Here is a 19,275-nt window from a genome sequence, read left to right as displayed (position 1 = left end):
TAGCAGGAAAGGAAAAAGAACCATGCAGCATGGAAAAACTGCATGGAAATTATGTAGGAAAGTATAAAGAACTACCATTACTGCTACCACTAACCGGGCGATAAAAGCGGACAAGGACACCAGTATTCGAGAGAACTTAACGTTATTATGACAATGAGTAATATCTTAGTTGCTGGTTGGATTCAAAATACTTGTTTAATCTATTCTTGAAGGCCGTGACTGTTGTACTATCAACGACATCACAGGGGAGAGCGTTCCAAACATTAACAACTCGATTGAAGAAGAAGTGTTTAGCTTCGTGCGACGAGAATCTTTTACCACTTATCTTTCAATTGTGATTTCTTCTTGTTCTATTCGATCGATCAATTGTAAAGTAATCATCCGCATTAATATCACTGAATCCTTTAAACATTTTAAACACTTCTATTAGATCGCCTCGCATTCTTCGTTTTGACAGGCTGAATAAATCTACTTCTTTAAGCCTTTGTTCATATGATAAATTTATCAACCTAGGAATCATCTTTGTTACTCTTCGTTGAACCCTTTCCAACTTTTCTATATCTTTTCTGTAGTTGGGAGACCAAAACTGTACAGTACTCTAGACGAGGTCGAACCAATGAACTATACAGTTTAATATTGCTTTTTTCCGATTTATTATTAAAGACTCGTCCGATGAGGCCAACCAATTTGTTTGCAGTTTTAACTACCTCTGAAGAATGCTGACTGGGCTTTAAATCGCTTGATATAGTGATTCCAAGGTTCCAATTATTTACTTACTGCAGAAAGTTGTTGGCCATTCATTACGTATCGACCGCGATTGCTATTTTTTTTCCGATGTGCAACACTTTACATTTATCAACATTAAATTTCATTTGCCATTGATTGGCCCAACGTGCAAGTCGATCTATATCTGATTGTAAAGCTTCTTCGTCGAGTGTCGCAGTTACTTTACTAGCAATTTTTGTGTCATCAGCAAATTTTGATACTTTGCAAGTGAGCCCATCATTGATATCATGAACATAAATTAAGAAGAGCATGGGTCCAAGAGTCGGCGCTCGTCGCTTCTCTTCCCAAAAGTCTCCCCTGAGCCCAGTCGTCTCAAGTCAGTGTAATAGCCATCCTCGGGGGAGGGTGATTGCGTATGATCCCTCGCCGGCTCTTTAGTGACCTAAGGAGTGAGACCTGCCCTTGTCGCTGGCCGTGTTGTGTGCTTATCAGTCATCGTCCAATACGCTGTGGAGTGCCCGTGATGGAAAGGATCTTGTCGTGGGCTAGACATCAATGGCGAGCCTTCGGAGATCAGTACATACCATGCGGACAAGTGTGCGTCCGCTTGGCCGAAGTGGAGGTCGGCGCGTGTTCGGGTCGAGTGCCGCTCGGATGACATGAGTGTAGTGAGGAGCAAGATGGAGAAAATGCAAACACTTGATGCTGAAGTACGTGACATTCATGTAGATCCTATCAACAAGTGCAGTTAAAGTTAGCTCTGACAACATGTTGACTATTCTGGTCGAAGTTGGGCAACCCAGGATAAACCGCATGACTTTGTTTTGAAAAATTTTCAAGTGGTTGCAGTGATGCCCTGGAAAGCTGGCAGAGCGCAGGGGAAAGATAGTCGACAACTGATCGAAGAAACACTATGTAGATGGTCTTGGTTACAGGGTAGAGACTCCTTTCATGTTGTTTGCAAGCCACTTGACAGGGGTGAAGCGCTGCACTAGTCTGTCCAGTAGCTCCTTAACGATGGGATGGATACGTTGTTGTGAAGGCATAGCTGGGGTGATGCGCACGGGTGAACCTAAGTAGGTATACTGTGTGCAATGAGGGACAAAACTGCCTCCCACGGTGAAGACAGGAAGTGTCTGAGGGTTGCGTGTAGAGAAAATCCTACTCTTCTCAGGGGAAATAACGAGGCCACAAGCAGTTCAGGATGCATAGAACGCATGAAGGAATTGTTGAAGATCCATGGGTGAGTAGGCGTGGATGCAGATGTCGTCAGCATAACAGGTAATTGCAATGCCAGGGCTGTCAGGAAGGAGAGAAAGAAGGCGATGCATGAGGACGTTGAAGAGAAATGGACTTAGTACGCCACCCTGTGGAGTACCCAAATCGAAAACCTTTAGAGGTACTGCACGCGCCCTAAAAGGACCCGAGCAGTTCTGTTGCTGAGGTAGCTGCGTATCCATCTCAACAAACTTCCTTTAACACCAAAGGCCACAAGCTGATCAAGTATGACTTCTCTACTCGCAGTATCAAAAGCACTCTTAAGATCGATAAATGCTGCAACACTGGTGGGTGAAAGGCAGGAATAAAGCTCATACAGGCAGTGGTGCGTCCCCCGCTGAGGCAGGAAACCATACAGTCGCGGCGAAAGCTTGTTTTGCAGGCGGAACATCAGACGGTTAAGGAAGATCCGTTCAAGCACCTTACTGAAGCACGATGTCAGGGAGATGGGGCGGAATTTATCAGTACCGGGTTTGGGTATGGGCACTATGGTGCTAGAGGTCCACGCCCGAGGTACACAACCCTTCCGAAAACACGAGTTAAAAAGCTGCAGCAGGGGATCGCCAGGAACTTTCTGGAGAAGACGTAGGACAGAGTAAGTGATCCCGTCATCACCAGGTGCTGATGACGTACCTCGAGTCAGGGCACGCTGCAGCTCATCAGACGTGATGGGAACGTCATCCTCCTCATCTGTCCGCAACAGAGCGTCCACCAGGCGGAGAGAACGAAGGCTTGCCTGGGAGGAGAGTGCAGCTTGTACAGGTACTGGAAGGTTGCCAGGTAGTGATTGTGCAGACCAGGAGTCAATAAGGGACTCGGCATATTCCGTTGGACTGTGATGGAGAGCAGTGCAAGGCTTTTTCTTAACAATCTTGTTAATCTTGTGCCACATGGAACCCACGCTGGTGAGATGATTGATGCTATCAGTAAAGTTGTGCCACGAGTCAGTCTGGGCATGCTGTTGGAGAGTCATCAGCTCGTCTCGAGACGTCTGGTACTGGTGAAGATGGGCAGTGGTTGGGTCTCTGACTGAAGGCCGTGCTCCACCGCCTTCCTTTCTGTCTGAAGCACACGGTCATCGAGTGGCCCGATACGAACCCCAGGGTGACGGGCGAGATGAGGCCGGTTGACATACCGGGTGCAGAAGTCATGGGTGGACTTCACCAGCGAGGAATACAATTCATCAGGGGAAGAGGTGCTAAATGTAGGAAGCATAGTAGCCATGTAGGAGATGTATGTTGGACAGTATTTTGGAGGTATCTGGATGCGGGTGCGGGCGTGAGACGGAGGGGGTGTTGCTGGTACGGAGTATCGGAGACACAGAGCAACGTGGTCGGAGAAAAGCACGGGGGGGGGGGGGTGGGGGGGGGGGGATGGAGAAACACTTGACATGTGAACTTACCAGTCCTGACGTGAAGATGTGGTCCAAGGTAATTCCACGGATGTGGGTGGCACCGCCAGTATCCCATCGTGTGAGTCGGTATCGTCTGATGTAATTAATGAGTCAAGGCCCATTCCGGTTCGTAGCTGGAGAAGAGTCACCAAGCTCAGGATGGCGGGCATTAAAATCACCCATATACACAATGCCATTAAGTGTTGGAAGGAGCAAAATAGACATTACAGAAACGAATCTAGCCGTGTCCCATCGCTACCTCCAGGAGTTGAAAGTTCATGTCTGCTTCAACCGAGGCACGAAGCAGCTGGTGTGGTACTGAGGAGTGTACATATGTGACCAGACCGTTTCGAACTGGGTGGACGTAAGAAACGTAGCCAGTCCGTGAGGGAGCACGTCCGTCACCAAGAAGAGGACCAACAAAGGCCTACTGAATGAATATGACTGTCGGAGTGAGCTCGTTAACATATCCCTTCAAAGCGGAGTTTTGCCAGATCTCTTAAACCGCAGGCGTTCCAGGAGATGACATGAAGCTCAATATTACTTGTGATCTCTACCCTTCGTTACGCGGGAGCCAGGCGTGGAAGAGGTGGTGGGGCGCGCACGAACACGCTGTGCCCCGCCCAGAGGGGACGAAGGTGTCAACGACTCCATACCCTTCTTCTCTAGGTGGGAAACGATGGCGTCAAACTTCTCGGTGAGTGTGGTGACCGTAGCAATCATTGCCTGTTGCCCTTCAACAAGCGTGGTGAGTGTGGTGTCTGTGGAGACTTGTTTGGCGGCGAGATCAACAAGGTTAGTCTGGAGTGCATCACACCGCTCCGCGAGTGAATTGCAACGGGTCGTTAGAGCAGCAACAGCCTCACGAAGCTCACGAATCTGTGCTGACTCCGAGGAGACATAAGCTTCATAAAGCGAGGTTTGAGGCAACGAGGATGGCGGAGGAGAGGAGGAGGGAGGCGAGGCTGCTGGGTTGCCTCGCCGAGCTTTACAGCCGTGCCATACATTAACTCCCTGCTTGTTACACCGAGGACACTTCCAGTTGATGTTCGTAGATGCGGGCAGGTCGGGTTGTTCGGTGGCTGCGGTGGCTGAAGGTGAGACAGGAGGCGGCTGAGGAGCGACGCGGTGTGAGCAGGTGCGAGAGTCGTGGTCACTAGCGCACCATGCACATTTCTCTGACGCACTGCAGTAGCGGGAGATGTGTCCGAATTCCCAACATCGGAAACACAATGGACGGTCGTCACTAATTCTGCGGATGTCACAGTCGGGGAGGCAGGGGAGGAAACTGAAGGAAAAGCTGGAGGGAGGCGGATCAGTCAGGCTCCAAGAGACAACAATGCGGTTGATAGGTAAACCGTCTTGACGAAAACGTCGGGCAGAGTGAACACCAGGGAGTTCCAGGGCGAGGGAGGGATCAACACCGACAGGGTACCGAGTTATCAGATAGTTGGGATATTTCCTGGGCCTCTCAGGGGAGTCTTGCACATCAAGAATGACAGAGACAAACTCACCCTTTGCTACTCGCTCCACGATGTCCTGGCGGCACCTTGCAATATAGACGAACCGTGATGTCACAGATGCCATCTTCACCTCGGCGATATCCCGCTCAAGCTGGAATGTTTTCTTGACCTCCGCAAGCCAACGAAGCTTAATCTCCACTGGTAAACGCTCCCTAAAAGCAAGCTTCACGTAATCAGCACGGGGAGCAAATGCTGGTAGGGGAGGTTTGATAGGAGCAGCAGCTGAGGTGCGTTGAGGAGGCGGCGGCAGCAGAGAGGTGGGTGTGGAGGGTTCACTGTGTTTTGGTGTCTTGGTAGCGGGTAGGTGTGTCTCGCTGTCACTGTCTGTTGTCTCACCCATAGACCGCTTGCCCGGGTTGGCACGACGGGAGCCGTCAAGTTTGGAAGCAGCTTCAACAGAATCACTTGACACTGACGAGGGTAGAAGTGGCCAGTGTTTCACGCTTGCGTCCTCGTCTTCACTGAGTGCAAGATCCATCTGCACGTCAGCAACAGTGCCGGGGCCAGAGTACTCCATGACGGCAACGATGAACTGTTGCTGCAAGGGCAAGCAACCATCTTCACCCAACCGAAAGTTGGGTTAGACTGAGAGAGAGAGAGAGAGAGAGAGAGAGAGAGAGAGAGAGAGAGAGAGAGAGAGAGAGAGAGAGAGAGAGAGAGAACGATGAGTTAGTGAAGTCAAATTATTGTTTGTCGGGTTCATTTATTTTCTTGGGTCTCGTACAGTGGGTCACAGGCGAGGCTGTTTGCTTTGGTTAGCAGACGGTTCACCTCCACCACCACCACGACCAACAACAACACCAACACCACCCTCACCACCACCACCACCACCATCGCCACCACCACCACCACCAGCACCTCGATCAACATCAACGCCAACAATAACAACAACAAAACCGTCCATCATTAGTCAGGCAGTCAGTAAGTCTGCCAGGTAGTTAGTCAGTTATCTAGTCAGTCAGCCATCCATTAGGTACAGTCATTCATCAATCAATTAAAGCCAGTCTGCTTGTCAGGTAGTCAATCACTTAATCAGTCAGTTGGTCGATTAGTCATCCGGTTAGTCCTTCAGTCATCCAATCAGTCATTCAGTCAACCAATCAGTGTATCAGCTAGTCAATCAGGGAGTCAATGAGTGAGTGAGTGTATCGGGGAGTGAGTGAGTGAATCAGTCAGTCACTCACCGCACCGTGAGGACAACTAATCATTAAAACAGTGTACCATTGAAGTGCCCCGCCGCGATGACTGCCTAACCTAGCTGATCGTGAAGGATTGCTCTCCCGCGGCGACAAGAAAACACAGCAAGACCACGCGACGGAGACCCGGCAAGACGAAGGGGAAGACGAAGATTATGATGAGGAAAAAGAGAAAAGAAGAAAAAGAAGATGAAGAAGAAAAACAGATGATGATGTAAAACAGATGAAGGATAACATGAATAAGAAGAGAAAAAATAGAAATAGAAGAAGAAAAAGACGAAAGTTAAGAAAAAGAAGAAAATGATGATAATAATAATGATGACGATTAGGAGGAGTAGAAGAAGGATCAAGGCGGGCGGATGGATAGGTGGGGGTAGGTGGACAGGGGTGGGTGAGGTGCTGTGGGGGTGGATGCATTGGAGAGGGCATTTTGGGTGAGCAGGGGTGTGGAGACGGGCATTTTGATGAGTAGTGGTTGGACGGTGGTTAGGTGGGTGGGGTGGAGGTAAGCTGGGTGGGTAGGCCAGATGGGTGGATTGGGGAGGGGTGGGGTGGGGGCAATAATCATTTCGGGGTGGGCGGGGTGGGGTGCTGTGGGGTGAGCCTGTGTACGTTGTTCCTCTACTACAGCGTCTCTTTGTCCTGTCCGTAGGTTGGCGTCGTGACGCAGAGCACAGGCTGGTGTGTGGGGGACGGGGCGGCGCAAGGTAAGGAAAGGGCTGCTCCACACAAGGTCCACACACTCTTCCACCCATCTAGCCACCCATGTCCCTCCTCCCTACATCTATCCACCTCTCTCTCCCTTCTTCCGTTTTTTTTTTTAGTTACGTGTTCTCCCCCATGCATTCATCCACGTCCACCTCCCTCCACCCTTCTTTCTTTTATATTTCATGTCATCTCTTTGCCCTGCTCTATCCACATCGTCTGTCCCCCTCCTTCCATGCGTCCAGCTCTCCCTCCTTCTCCTCGTCCATACAAGTCGCTCCTATCATCCACTCCCACACTGTCTCTCTCCCTCCCTCCGTGAAGGCAGTCGGGGGCGAGGCCATCTTAGGGGTGACACGCGGCGGGCGGCGGCGAGGAGGGTGCCGGGCCTGACGTTCCCGCTCCTTTCCTCCCGCCTCTCCCGGTGCTCGTTCATTTTTGTCGTTTGTTATCATGTGTTGTGGTGATCGAGGGGCCGCCACGGGGACGCACCTCCCCCGCCCCGCCCCGTGCCCCGTATTCCTGGCATGAGATAACTTAGCAAGTTTGTTCGTAACCGGCGTGCGGCGAACACTTGGCGAGGCGACGAACGAAAACTAGTGTATCTGTCAGTGTGTGTGTGTGTGTGTGTGTGTGTGTGTGTGTGTGTGTGTGTGTGTATTTTTTTTTTGGGGGGGGAGCGGGGCACATTGTTAGGGCTACTACATATATTATTTTTCATATTTCTCCTTAGTGATCTTTCTCATAATAATAAAAAGAGTATAACTTTCCAAACGCGACAGAGGGTGCATTTTTTTTACGTCTCCGCCTATTGCGTCCGGGGTGATGGGTGGTCTTCAGGACAGCGTGTGGGTAGTTTTTTTTAAGCCACTCGGCGGTGACTGAAAAATCCGAGGTGGTAGCGTGGGGATTCGAACTCGTGTCGTCCATCACGTGGTGAATGTGGGCCCAGCAAGCTACCACTTCAGCCACCGCCTACCTACTGGATAAACGTTTGCTCCTATTGGATAAACGTTTGCTGTGACTGGGTAAACGTTCCCGGTAATATCCAAATGTAACGTTTCTATTTATTTTGCCCTTGAGCTGCTTCCCCGCCTTGCTTTAAAAAATGTTATCTTGTCCTTCCTCTGTCCCTTACCAGCGAATGTACGTGGTGAGGAGGACTGGAGGTGGAGGTGGATTCTTTCTAGATCTTCTTTAGGGAGTGGAGATGGAGTGGAGGTGGAGGTGGAGGTGAAGGGAGGGGTCGCCGCCATCCGTCAGAGGCGCTAATGACACTGTAAACAACCTCTGCCTTACCTCCTCCTCCTCCTCCTCCTCCTCTCCATCACCTCATCTCCTTGAACTGACGGCTACCTCGTTTACCTCCTCCTCCTCCTCCTCCTCCTCCTCTCCATCACCTCATCTCCTTGAACTGACGGCTACCTCGTTTACCTCCTCCTCCTCCTCCTCCTCCTCCTCCTCCTCCTCCTATCCATCACCTCATCTCCTTGAACTGACGGCTACCTCGTTTACCTCCTCCTCTTCCTCCTCCTCCTCCTCTCCATCCCCTCATCTCCTTGAACTGACGGTTACCTCGTTTACCTCCTCCTCCTCCTCTTCCTCCTCTTTAGTTGCCTCCTCCGCCTTTTTTTTTTCCGTAATGGAGGAGGAGGCGGAGGAGGAGGAAGCTGATAGTATCTAGTTTTCTTTCTGATTTTATCTCCATTTTTTTCACATTATTTAATCAAGTTTATATTACTGAGTGTGTACGAGAGAGAGAGAGAGAGAGAGAGAGAGAGAGAGAGAGAGAGAGAGAGATTTACATAGAAAATCAGACCACACAGACCCCATGGTCCAGACTTGGTGGTCTGTCCTTAAACCTAAGTGATTTTACATTAATCAGAAGACTCCAAAACGTTGCATTTCTACTCTAGTTGATATTAAGTTGAAGGAAGTGACGGTCGAGCTTATTTTTGAAGGAGTCAATCGTGTTACACTGGACCACTGATGGTGGAAGCTTATTCCATTCTCGCACTACAACGTTGGTGAAGAAAAATTTGGTGCAGTCTGAATTTATTTGTCTACATCTGAGTTTTACGCCATTGTTCCTCGTGCGCAAAGTGTCATCGATCATAAACAATGTTGATCTGTCTACATTCGTGAAACCATTAAGTATTTTAAAACATTCGATCAGTTTTCCTCGGAGGCGACGTTTCTCAAGAGAGAACATGTTAAGGGTAGAAAGCCTTTCTTCGTAGGATTTGTTGCGCAAGGAAGGGATCATTTTCGTTGCCCGACGCTGAACACCTTCTAATTTAGCAATATCCTTTGCATGGTGGGGAGACCAAAACTGTACCGCATATTCCAAGTGGGGTCTGACTAAACTGTTGTAGAGCGGGAGTATTACATCTTTATTCTTGAATACAAAGTTTCTTTTAAAAGCCCAACATTCTGTTCGCTTTATTTGCTGCATCGATGCATTGCTGTGAGAATTTGAGGTTTGACGCGATTTTGACCCCCAAGTCCTTGACGCATTGAACGCTTTTGAGTTTAACGCCGCGCATTTCATATTCGAACTTCTTATTCCTCGTTCCAACTTGAAGGACCTGGCACTTGTCTACGTTAAAGGGCATCTCCCATCTATCCGACCAAGCTGAAATTTTGTGCAAATCCTCTTGGAGGCTTTGCCTGTCTTCGTCAGTCAGAACCGAGTTACCAATCTTTGTGTCGTCTGCAAACTTACTAATGCGGTTATTGAGTCCAACATCCACGTCGTTGATGTAAATAATGAAGAGCACTGGGCCAAGAACCGAGCCCTGAGGGACGCCACTAGTGACAGGCGCCCACTCTGAGTTAAATCCGCCAATCACTACTCTTTGTTGTCTGTTGCTCAACCAATTCGCGATCCATTGGTTTACTTGACCGTCAATACCTATTTGCTTTAATTTGTAAAGTAATTTATGATGCGGGACTTTATCAAACGCTTTCTGGAAATCAAGATAGACTACGTCCAGTGATTTGGTTACGTCATAAACAGTGAAGAGGTCGTTATAAAAGGTTAATAGGTTTGATAGGCAGGATCTTTTGTTTCGGAAGCCATGTTGTGAGTCCCCAATCAATAAGTGGCTTTCAAGGTAACTCACAATTTTGTCTCTAATTATGCCCTCAAGTAGCTTACCTACAACCGACGTTATACTAATGGGCCTGTAATTACCTGGTACTTTTTTGTCTCCTTTCTTAAAAATCGGTGTCACGTTAGCCTTTTTCCAATCTGAAGGGACGATGCCTTGTCGCAAGGACACATTGAATACGGTTGTGAGGGAGGAGAGTATTTCGCTCTTTGTTTCTTTCAGCAGAGTTGGATATACTTTGTCAGGTCCAGAACTTTTATTTGTTTTAAGTGATTTGAGGGCTTTAAGGACTTCATCGGGTTTTATTTCAAAGTTAGACAATGAATGCTCGGGATTTACATTAGTACTGGTGTTGGTGGTGGTGGCGGGAGGACTGTTATTATTAAACACCGAGGAAAAGTAATTGTTTAATAGGTTTGCAACGTGTTGGCTGTTAGTCACTAGTGCACCGTCGCTGTTTGTTAAGGATCCAATTCCACTTCTGATCGCCTTTCTGTTGTTTATGTAACTGAAGAAGGATTTCGGATTATTTTTACAGTTGGCTGCAGTATTTTCTTCATATCTACGCTTTGCCTGACGCACTAATCTGTTTACTCGTCGCCTGGCATCATTGTAAAGTCTAATGTTTTCGGGCGTGCTTTGCTCTTTCTTTAACCTGTAAGACAATTTTCTCTCCTTGACTGAGTGTTTAATTTCGCTATTAAACCAAGGTGGACTTTTATTAGTGTTAATTCGCTTCTCGCACAAGGGGACAAATGTGTCCTGCTGAGTGAGTAAGTGATTTTTAAAGCTTAGCCAGGCGTCCTCTACATTGCCGTCATCTGATAGTTGCATATCTATTAGTTTTCGTCGGATTTCTACGAAGTTGGCTCTTTTGAAACTGGGCACCTTTACTTTATTTTCAGTCACCGATGTTTAAGCTCTAATGTCAACGCGCACTAGTTTATGATCGCAGGAACCGAGGTGTTCTCCTACCGTGACATTACTAACTAGGTTATCTTGGGTCGCTATAACAAGGTCAAGTATGTTATTTTGTCGAGTTGGTTCAGAAACCATTTGGCTTAGATAATTTTCCTCTAGAAATTCGATCATTCTATGGGACTCACCTTCTGTACCCGACAGTGTCGCCCAGTCGATATGGGGGAGGTTAAAGTCTCCTAGTATCAGTGAGTCGCTGTTATTAAGTGACTGCCTTAAGACGCTGTACATTTCAAGATCGGCATCGAGTGATTGCCCCGGAGGCCTGTAAGTGACAGATATATTTAAATTGACTTTTGCAGTGTTTACTCGCACGCACAAATGTTCAACGTTACTGTTTCTTGGTGTTTTGTCAGTGGGTTGCAAGTAGCTTTTGACAAAAAGGGCGACACCACCCCCTCTACGGTTTACACGATCATTGTTGAAAAATCTGTAGCCATCTATGTTGTATTCGGAACTTAAATCAATATTAGTGGTGTCGATAAATGTTTCGGTTATAGCAATTACGTCAAAGTTTTCTGTCAGAGCAAGACATCGCAGTTCATCAAACTTGTTTCTTAGGTTACGCGCATTGAAACTAAGGACTCTTAGGTTATCTTGAAGCTTGGTAATAGAGGTGGTGGTACTGGAGGGTTCAATGTTACGAGTCTGTTGCGGTGTATGGTGTCTATTTACACGGGCGGGATGGAAGGACGTGGCTGAGAGTCGTTTTTTGTTGTTCGGGCGTTACGTACGGCGTTGTTGAGGAGCCTTCCGAATCTGGCTGCCCCGATGGGGGACAGGTGTATGCCGTCCCTTTGGAAAAAGTTTACTCTGGCCGTAGAAATCGTTCCAGGCGTTAAAGAACTCGACGTCAAGCTCTCCGCAGAGAGTCTGCAGGCGGTTGTTGAGGCTGAAGGCCTTACTGTAGAAGTCGCCCACATCCCATGTCCGTGGTAGAATTCCTGAAATCAAAATATTAGGGGATTTAGACTTATACTGCTGGATGAGCCTACGGTTTCCTCAGACCGGTTCGTGGTGACGTCGTTTGTACCTGTGTGGAGAACAAAGAGTGAGTCATTAGAGGCCACAGCGGTGACCTCGTCCAGGGCAGCTGTGATGTCGTCAACACCAGCTCCAGGATAACAGTAGTTACGCCTACGACGGGGGACTCTGCCTCACAATTCAACCACCTGATGGCGAATCATAGAGTCACCGACCAAGAAGGTGCTCTGTTCCTCGTCCTCCTCCTCCTCCTCCTCCTCCTCCGAGAGAGAGAGAGAGAGAGAGAGAGAGAGAGAGAGAGAGAGAGAGAGAGAGAGAGAGAGAGTATTTGCTCTGTCTAATCTTTACTTTAGTTTTTTAGTCTTTTTCTAAATACATGTTTGGTATAAGATTGTGCTACATGGTGTGGGAGAGCGTTCCATAGCCTGGGGCCTTGGACTGAGAGCGAACGTGTCCCGCAGTGTATGTTGGTGTGGGTAACATGTAGGTTGTCCTGCTGTCTTGTTGTGTACCTACTCTGTGTCGCCCCAGCTGTGGAGGGCAGCTGCAGGATCCACTCTGGATATGTCGCACATTTTGTTTTATACACGGTTGCAGCAACACCAAATATGGTCTTCTTGTCCATTTTGAGCCAGTTCAGTTGTGTAATAAAAGAGGTGGCGTGGTCACACCTCCTCGCTCCCCCAATTCATACCTTTGCCGCAAAGTTCTGTAGTTATGTGTAGTGCCGTACACTGGTAGGCAATAATGAATGATACTTAGAGGAAGGGAATTCCTTTTTTATGTATTATATAATCAAATTTAGCTTTAATTATGTTTGTAAATAGTAGAGATGCAATGTCTTTCTTGTGGATTTCGTTTATATGTATGTTAAACGTCAAGTGGGAGTCCATATAAACGCCAAGATTCTTGATATGTTTGCTAGGAGGTCTTTGACAAAAATGATGAAAAGAATTGCCCCTAATATTGATCCCTGAGGAACTCCGTATTGTATTGGTGCAGTCGTAGACGTGGTACTATTGACTTTCACTTTTTGACCTTGAGCAGCTTATATTAAGATATCGTGTTTTATGCTATTGAAGGCTTTTGATAGGTCGCACAACGTTATAAGCAATAGTTTCTTTTCATCCATATTTCTGCATGTTATTTGTAACCGTGGTAAGGGCGGTCTCTGTTGAAAGTTTAGGTCTGAGGCCGTGTTGAGTGTTAGAGAGAAGCTTCTTGGACTCTAGGAAGGTGGTCATTTGTTGGACTACAGTTTTCTCTGATATCTCTGAGAGAATGGGTAACAGTGATATTGACCGATAATTGTTTACGCTCCCCCAGTCTCTGTTTTTATAGATAGGTATGACGGTCGCGTGTTTCCACATGGTAGGGAATTTTCCAGTAACAGTCGATGTGTTGGTGATTGTAGTAATGTATGTGATCGTAACGGGTAGGGAATCTTGGATGTACCGAAGTGTAATCCCATCTGAACCGCTGAGTTAGTGTTCTTTAGGTTTTTAATAGTTAATATGACTGTGTTCATGTCTGCTGGGCCGGCCCTGAAAAGATGAGTGTGGTTTACATCTTGTTGGGGTATAATACGGTTGTGATTTGTAATATTGAGATTGTTTTGCATTGTTAGGAAGTCGCGTTCCCCCACGTTAACAAACAGAACAGTTAATTTATCCAGCATTTCACGTTCGTTATGTAGTTATTGTTATTAGTTTCTTTTTTGCTGGGTTGATGTCCTGTATTATTTTCCATGTGGCCGCTGAATTGCTTCTACTGTCGTATATTTTTCTCGGCAATATGATTGTTCAGCATAACGCAGCAGTGACTTTACTCTATTGCGTCGGTGTTTATATTGCTCTAGTAACTCAGCATTATTACGATTTTGTCTCAGGCGCGCTTGAAGGGTGTTTCGTGTTGACATAGCTGAGTGAATTTCGTCGTTTATCCAGGAGTCAAAAGGCTCATTAATTTCTTTGGTGACAAAAGGAGCGCATTGTTCCAGGCAGTTTGAGAGTACAGACGTGAGGGAGTGTACCTGGATGTCTACGTTGTCTGTAGAGGAAATTTCCTTTAGGGCGGGAGCAGCGCCTATTAAGCCATCACAGGACAGGTCTTTGCTGTGAGCCCCGAGATGACGAAAAGTTCTCATTCCCGGCTTGCGTTTAGGTTTGGTAATTTTAACCGTTGCTGTTATAAGGTCACGGTCTGATATAGTGTTAGGTATTATGTCTTTGTGTATTATTGCGTCATGTTTGTTAGTAACAACGATGTCTAGAAGTGTGGCTGACTAAGGGTGACACGGGTGTCAATAATCTGGTGTAATTTATTTATACATATTATGGTACCGAGTTTGTTGCTGGTAGGTATATAGTAGGGTGGAGCGTTTTTTCAACTTTTTGAGAGTTGATGTTTGGATAGGTGGCAAAAAACGGGGACATACATAAGAATTACCCATGCAAAATTTTAAAACTCTGGTTCAATATCTTCAGGTTACCCCAAGCGATTGAATTTTGAAAAAAAGTGATAAAAAAGGGGTTCAGTAAATTTTTTTAATGTACAATAAATATCCATTGCTGTGATTTTGGATGACTTTTATTTTAAAGAAAAATGGTTTTTATGCAACTTTTGTTCAATAAAAATTTCTGTACGAGGTCATCTTCAGGTTACCCTCTTCAAGTAAAATTTTAGAAAAATAGAAAAAAAAGGAAAAAAATAGCTTTTTTATTTACCTCTTTGGCGATTTATTTTCTACTATTTAGCTTTTGGATAGCCTTAAAATGAAAGAATACAGTATTTTCTAGCTTTTATATTCAATAATTTTTCTCTGAAAAGCCATTTTCAGTTCGCCCCGGTGAGTTGAAATACAGTGAAAATATATTATAATTTTGGCTATATTCAGATCATAACTGTATGGCTCTCAGTTTATTTTTTTTTATATAACCACTTGTTATATAAAAGAAAATAATCCAGAACTCACCACGAGGAGGTGGCCATACGTCGAGCTCCGCCCTACCCTTCCCAACCGCCCTTCCATTGAAGTGTAAGACTATTATAGTTACATATTACATATTACTTTTGTAGTTTGAAGTCTTTTTTTGTTTCAAAGGCAGGAAGCCTTTTCCTCCCTTCCATTTTGGCACGAATGAAGCCATCTCTTTCTTCTCCTATCACTGAAGAGGATGCCTCAGTCACAAGCTTTATCGCCCTCTCCACTGCTTGCGTGTGGCAGGGGAATGAGGGGATGCAGGAGGGTTTTTCCTTGTTTGTGATGATGAGGCGTTGCAGCTCCTCGTCTGGGATCTTCTTTGTAGCAGGAGGTTCTGTTACAGGGGTATTCTGCCAATCAACCATTTCGTAGTAATGAGATGCATTTAGGTTGAGAGATGGAAATGAGAACCGCCTAAGTTCTTCAGAGAATGCAGATCTGGCTTTCAGGATTCTTCTGAGGCCAAGTTCACGTATGGTTGGTGAGTCATCATGAATCATGGCCAAGAGAACATTTTCAGGGTGACCAAAGTAGCAGTTATTCTTGATCACGCTATCAATAATTTGTCTGTACTTTGGCTCCATGTACCTGGACAGAATTACAAGTTTATGAAAATGGATATATCCATAAAAAATGGAGGGTTTGCATTTTATTGAGAACCAAACTGGAATGTAAACTCTTATTATGTAGTTAACTATGGTCATAAGCTCACTTGATGGTTCATTTTCTGACACATAAAGCCGTAGGATACGATTGGCAGTGGTTAACCAGCGTGCATGGTGTATTTTTCCTGGATTGAGACGTGCAACATCATCTGGGCAGTGACCTGAAGTTACAGCCGTGTAGATTTTCAGCAGATACTTTTGATCTGTGCTCAAATCGGAAGTTGTTACAACCAGTTCTTCACCTTGAATTTGCTCAAATTCAACAATTGGTAACTTCTCACAATCATTAAGTTTACTTCCAATCGGACCTTTAAAGGAAGCAGGACCAGTGGTTTTACCATCTATATTATTTACGAGGTGCCTCAGTGGTAATTCATTGCAATGTAGCAGACATACGATCCATTGAAGAGGTTTCTTCATGTTCTCCTCAAGAAGTCTTACTACTCCCCCTTTGAATCCGGTATTGACGGCTGTGCCGTCGCAGCCCACTGCAACAACTGCACTCATATCAGTTCCGTTATCTTTGAAAAAACTGAGAATGGTTGATGCAATATCTCTTGCAGATCCTGATGGTGGAGTTATATGACCAAGAAAATTAGAGTTTGGTTCTTCAATTAGTGAAATACGCTCTTCTTTGATATATGTGATGTAAGTTTTACCGGAATCACACTCCTTAACTTTGGTAAGGTCCTTCCTTCCATCAAAGAAAACACTCTGAAGCTTTTCTGTGTCACTGACAGTCGCTCCTTCAGATAACTGTGATCTTTTTCTTTTCCTAGCTCTCCTAATTTTGTGTCTGTCGATAACATAATGATCTTTGTTGGTTTCATCCACGACTCCGGCTTCTTCTAAAGCTGATGAAACCAAAACGGCAGCAGCTCTGTCAGATACACCCATTTTATCACACATGAGGGCAACATTTTCGACTGGCAAACGTGATGGTTGATTATTATGATTAATTATTCTTCTGATAGTGCTTTTGCTGGGCTCATAGTCTGATGCTGCAGAGGATGTAGTACTCTCACTTTCTGAATGAGAACAGGATTCGGTTATAATTTCAGAGCATACTTGTCCACTTGTTGACGGTTCTGATGCAAATGATTCTTCCTTCAACGAGCGAGTTAATCTTTTATTTAATTTTGCTGTAACTGGACGATCCACACTTCCCATTATCATCTTTCTGCTCGTTCTCTGATCTGTTAAAAACTCACGCTCTATTGCTGGAACTTTCTTGTCCATCACACAATGACAGTTGTTAAAATCTCTGCATTTGCAGGAACATATATCTATTATGATGTTTGCTCCAGACTTAAAATGATCAAGTTTGTTTTTAGTGCATTGATTCTTTCTGAAGGATTTTAATATTTTACCATAACTATCATAGAAACTTTTGAATACAGCTTCAATTCGCCTTCGAGATACTGTTGGAATTGAAGCTTTGTCCCAAGCATTTACAATATGATCCACAACTTTAGAACTTATATCTTTGAAGGAGGGGTCCTTGCCATTCAACTCCATTTTACTTTCATGTCTTAGAAGCAAGTAATGTTTAATAGCATCACAAAAGGTTGGCAGGTTTCTTCCATTATGCTCCATTGGAATGCCAAATATAGGACACTCGGGTACTGCACTTCTAGTGCAAACAGCAGTGGCTTTGCTCATGACGTTATACTGTATGCATTTGCAATGCATGCAAGTATATGAAACAAGTGCAGCGCAGCAGAACTGTGACAGAACAGACTCACTCTATGACAGCCGTAGCTCTACTAATGGTGTATCCTCACTGCAGGCAGTGCAGGGTTGCCAGATGGGTCAACATTGTGCAATGTGTATGGCGTGTTTAAATTGGTCGCTGACTAGCCGATCTCGTTAGGGGTCGGCTAGTCAGCGACAGAATTTTATCTATGGCAGTTTATTTCAACTCACCGGGGCGCACTATTCCGAAGTCCAATACAGTACATGCATGCACCAGTGTTGACAACCCAATAGGTTAGGTTAGGTTAGGTTAGGTTAGGTTTTAGGTTAGGTTAGGCTAGGTTAGGTTAGGTTAGGTTAGGTGAGGTTAGGTTAGGTTAGGTTAGGTTAGGTTAGTTTTTTTTAGGTTTTTTTAGGTTAGGTTAGGTTAGGTTAGGTTAGGTTAGGTTAGGTTAGGTTGGGGTTAGGTTAGGTTAGGGGTGCATGCATGTACTGTATTGGACTTCGGAAAAACGCCACCGGGGCGACCTGAAAATGGCTTTTCAGGGGAAAAATTATTGAATATAAAAGCTAGAAAATACTGTATTCTTTCATTTTAAGGCTATCCAAAAGCTAAATAGTAGAAAATAAATCGCCAAAGAGGTAAATAAAAAAGCTATTTTTTTTCCTTTTTTCTATTTTTTCCAAAAATTCACTTGAAGAGGGTAACCTGAAGATGACCTCATACAAAAAATTTTATTGAACAAAAGTTGCATAAAAACCATTTTTCTTTAAAATAAAAGCCATCCAAAATCACAGCAATGGATATTTATTGTACATTAAAAAATTTACTGAACCCCTTTTTTATCACTTTTTTTCAAAATTCAATCGCTTGGGGTAACCTGAAGATATTGAACCAGAGTTTTAAAATTTTGCATGGGTAATTCTTATGTATGTCCCCGTTTTTTAGCCATCTATCCAAACATCAACTCTCAAAAAGTTGAAAAAACGCTCCACCCTAGTATATAGTAAAGCATCATTTAAGGCACCGAGCATATAAAAACTTTTGCTCTTCAGGCACATAATCTCAAGGTCTCGTGTATATATTCAAAGGTTTGTTGAGACGCTGAGGGTAATTTTCTACAATGTACACTGATCCAGATGTCTTCAGTACCATTAGGCCTAGCAAGGTCACACGTAATCAGAGAGAGAGAGAGAGAAAACACACACACACACACACACACACACACACACACACACACACACACACACACACACACACACAAACACACACACACTAAATACACACAATGAGTGTGTGTGGGGGGTGAAGGGTGGGGGAGTAGATACATAGATAGATGTTGGTAATGACAACAATATCAACTAACTAAAGCATTACGAAAGCATTATATCTATTAAAATGCCTCTCTCTCTCTCTCTCTCTCTCTCTCTCTCTCTCTCTCTCTCTCTCTCTCTCTCTCTCTCTCTCTCAATAAACAATGAGGGAAATCAGAAGCAAAGAGGGAAACGCATGCCGCGCCAAAACACTCGGCCGGCTCCTGCCATCCCAGACTCGACAAACGCAGCCTTTGCGCCGTCGGGGTGTTTACGATTAATTTAATATTCCCGTCTGGAGTTGTCCTGCAGTCGTCTGGAGTTCTCGCCCTCCCCCGCCTCGGCGGTGCTTGGGAGCGTCGGGGAGCCCAAGGCCTCCCTGGCGAGCGCCGCTGGGCTGAGGTGTTCCGGCAGGGCGTCTCGGCTCCCTCGGGGCGTCCATGGCGGTGCCGGAGATCCTGAGTGTCCAGGGGCGTGGGGAGGGGAGTGCGTTTGGTGCTGTGTGTTGGTATGGGCGGGTCTTTTCTGGGGTGAAGGAGACTCATTCGTATCAGCACACAGCACCAAGGAAGGGCGAATTCTGAACAACTCCACCAAAGGGATATTACAGGTGAAAAACACCGAAAATAAGGAGAATAAACTAAAGAAACATCAGAAATAAGATAACACTGGAACGGAATTCCAGGAAATAGATAAAACGGTAGCACGCCATGAGACAAAGG

This window comes from Eriocheir sinensis, unplaced genomic scaffold (genome assembly GCF_024679095.1).
Source record: "Eriocheir sinensis breed Jianghai 21 unplaced genomic scaffold, ASM2467909v1 Scaffold389, whole genome shotgun sequence".
NCBI lineage: Eukaryota > Metazoa > Arthropoda > Malacostraca > Decapoda > Varunidae > Eriocheir > Eriocheir sinensis.
The sequence above is the reverse complement of the archived record's forward strand: the minus strand, read 5'-3'. Positions refer to the sequence as shown.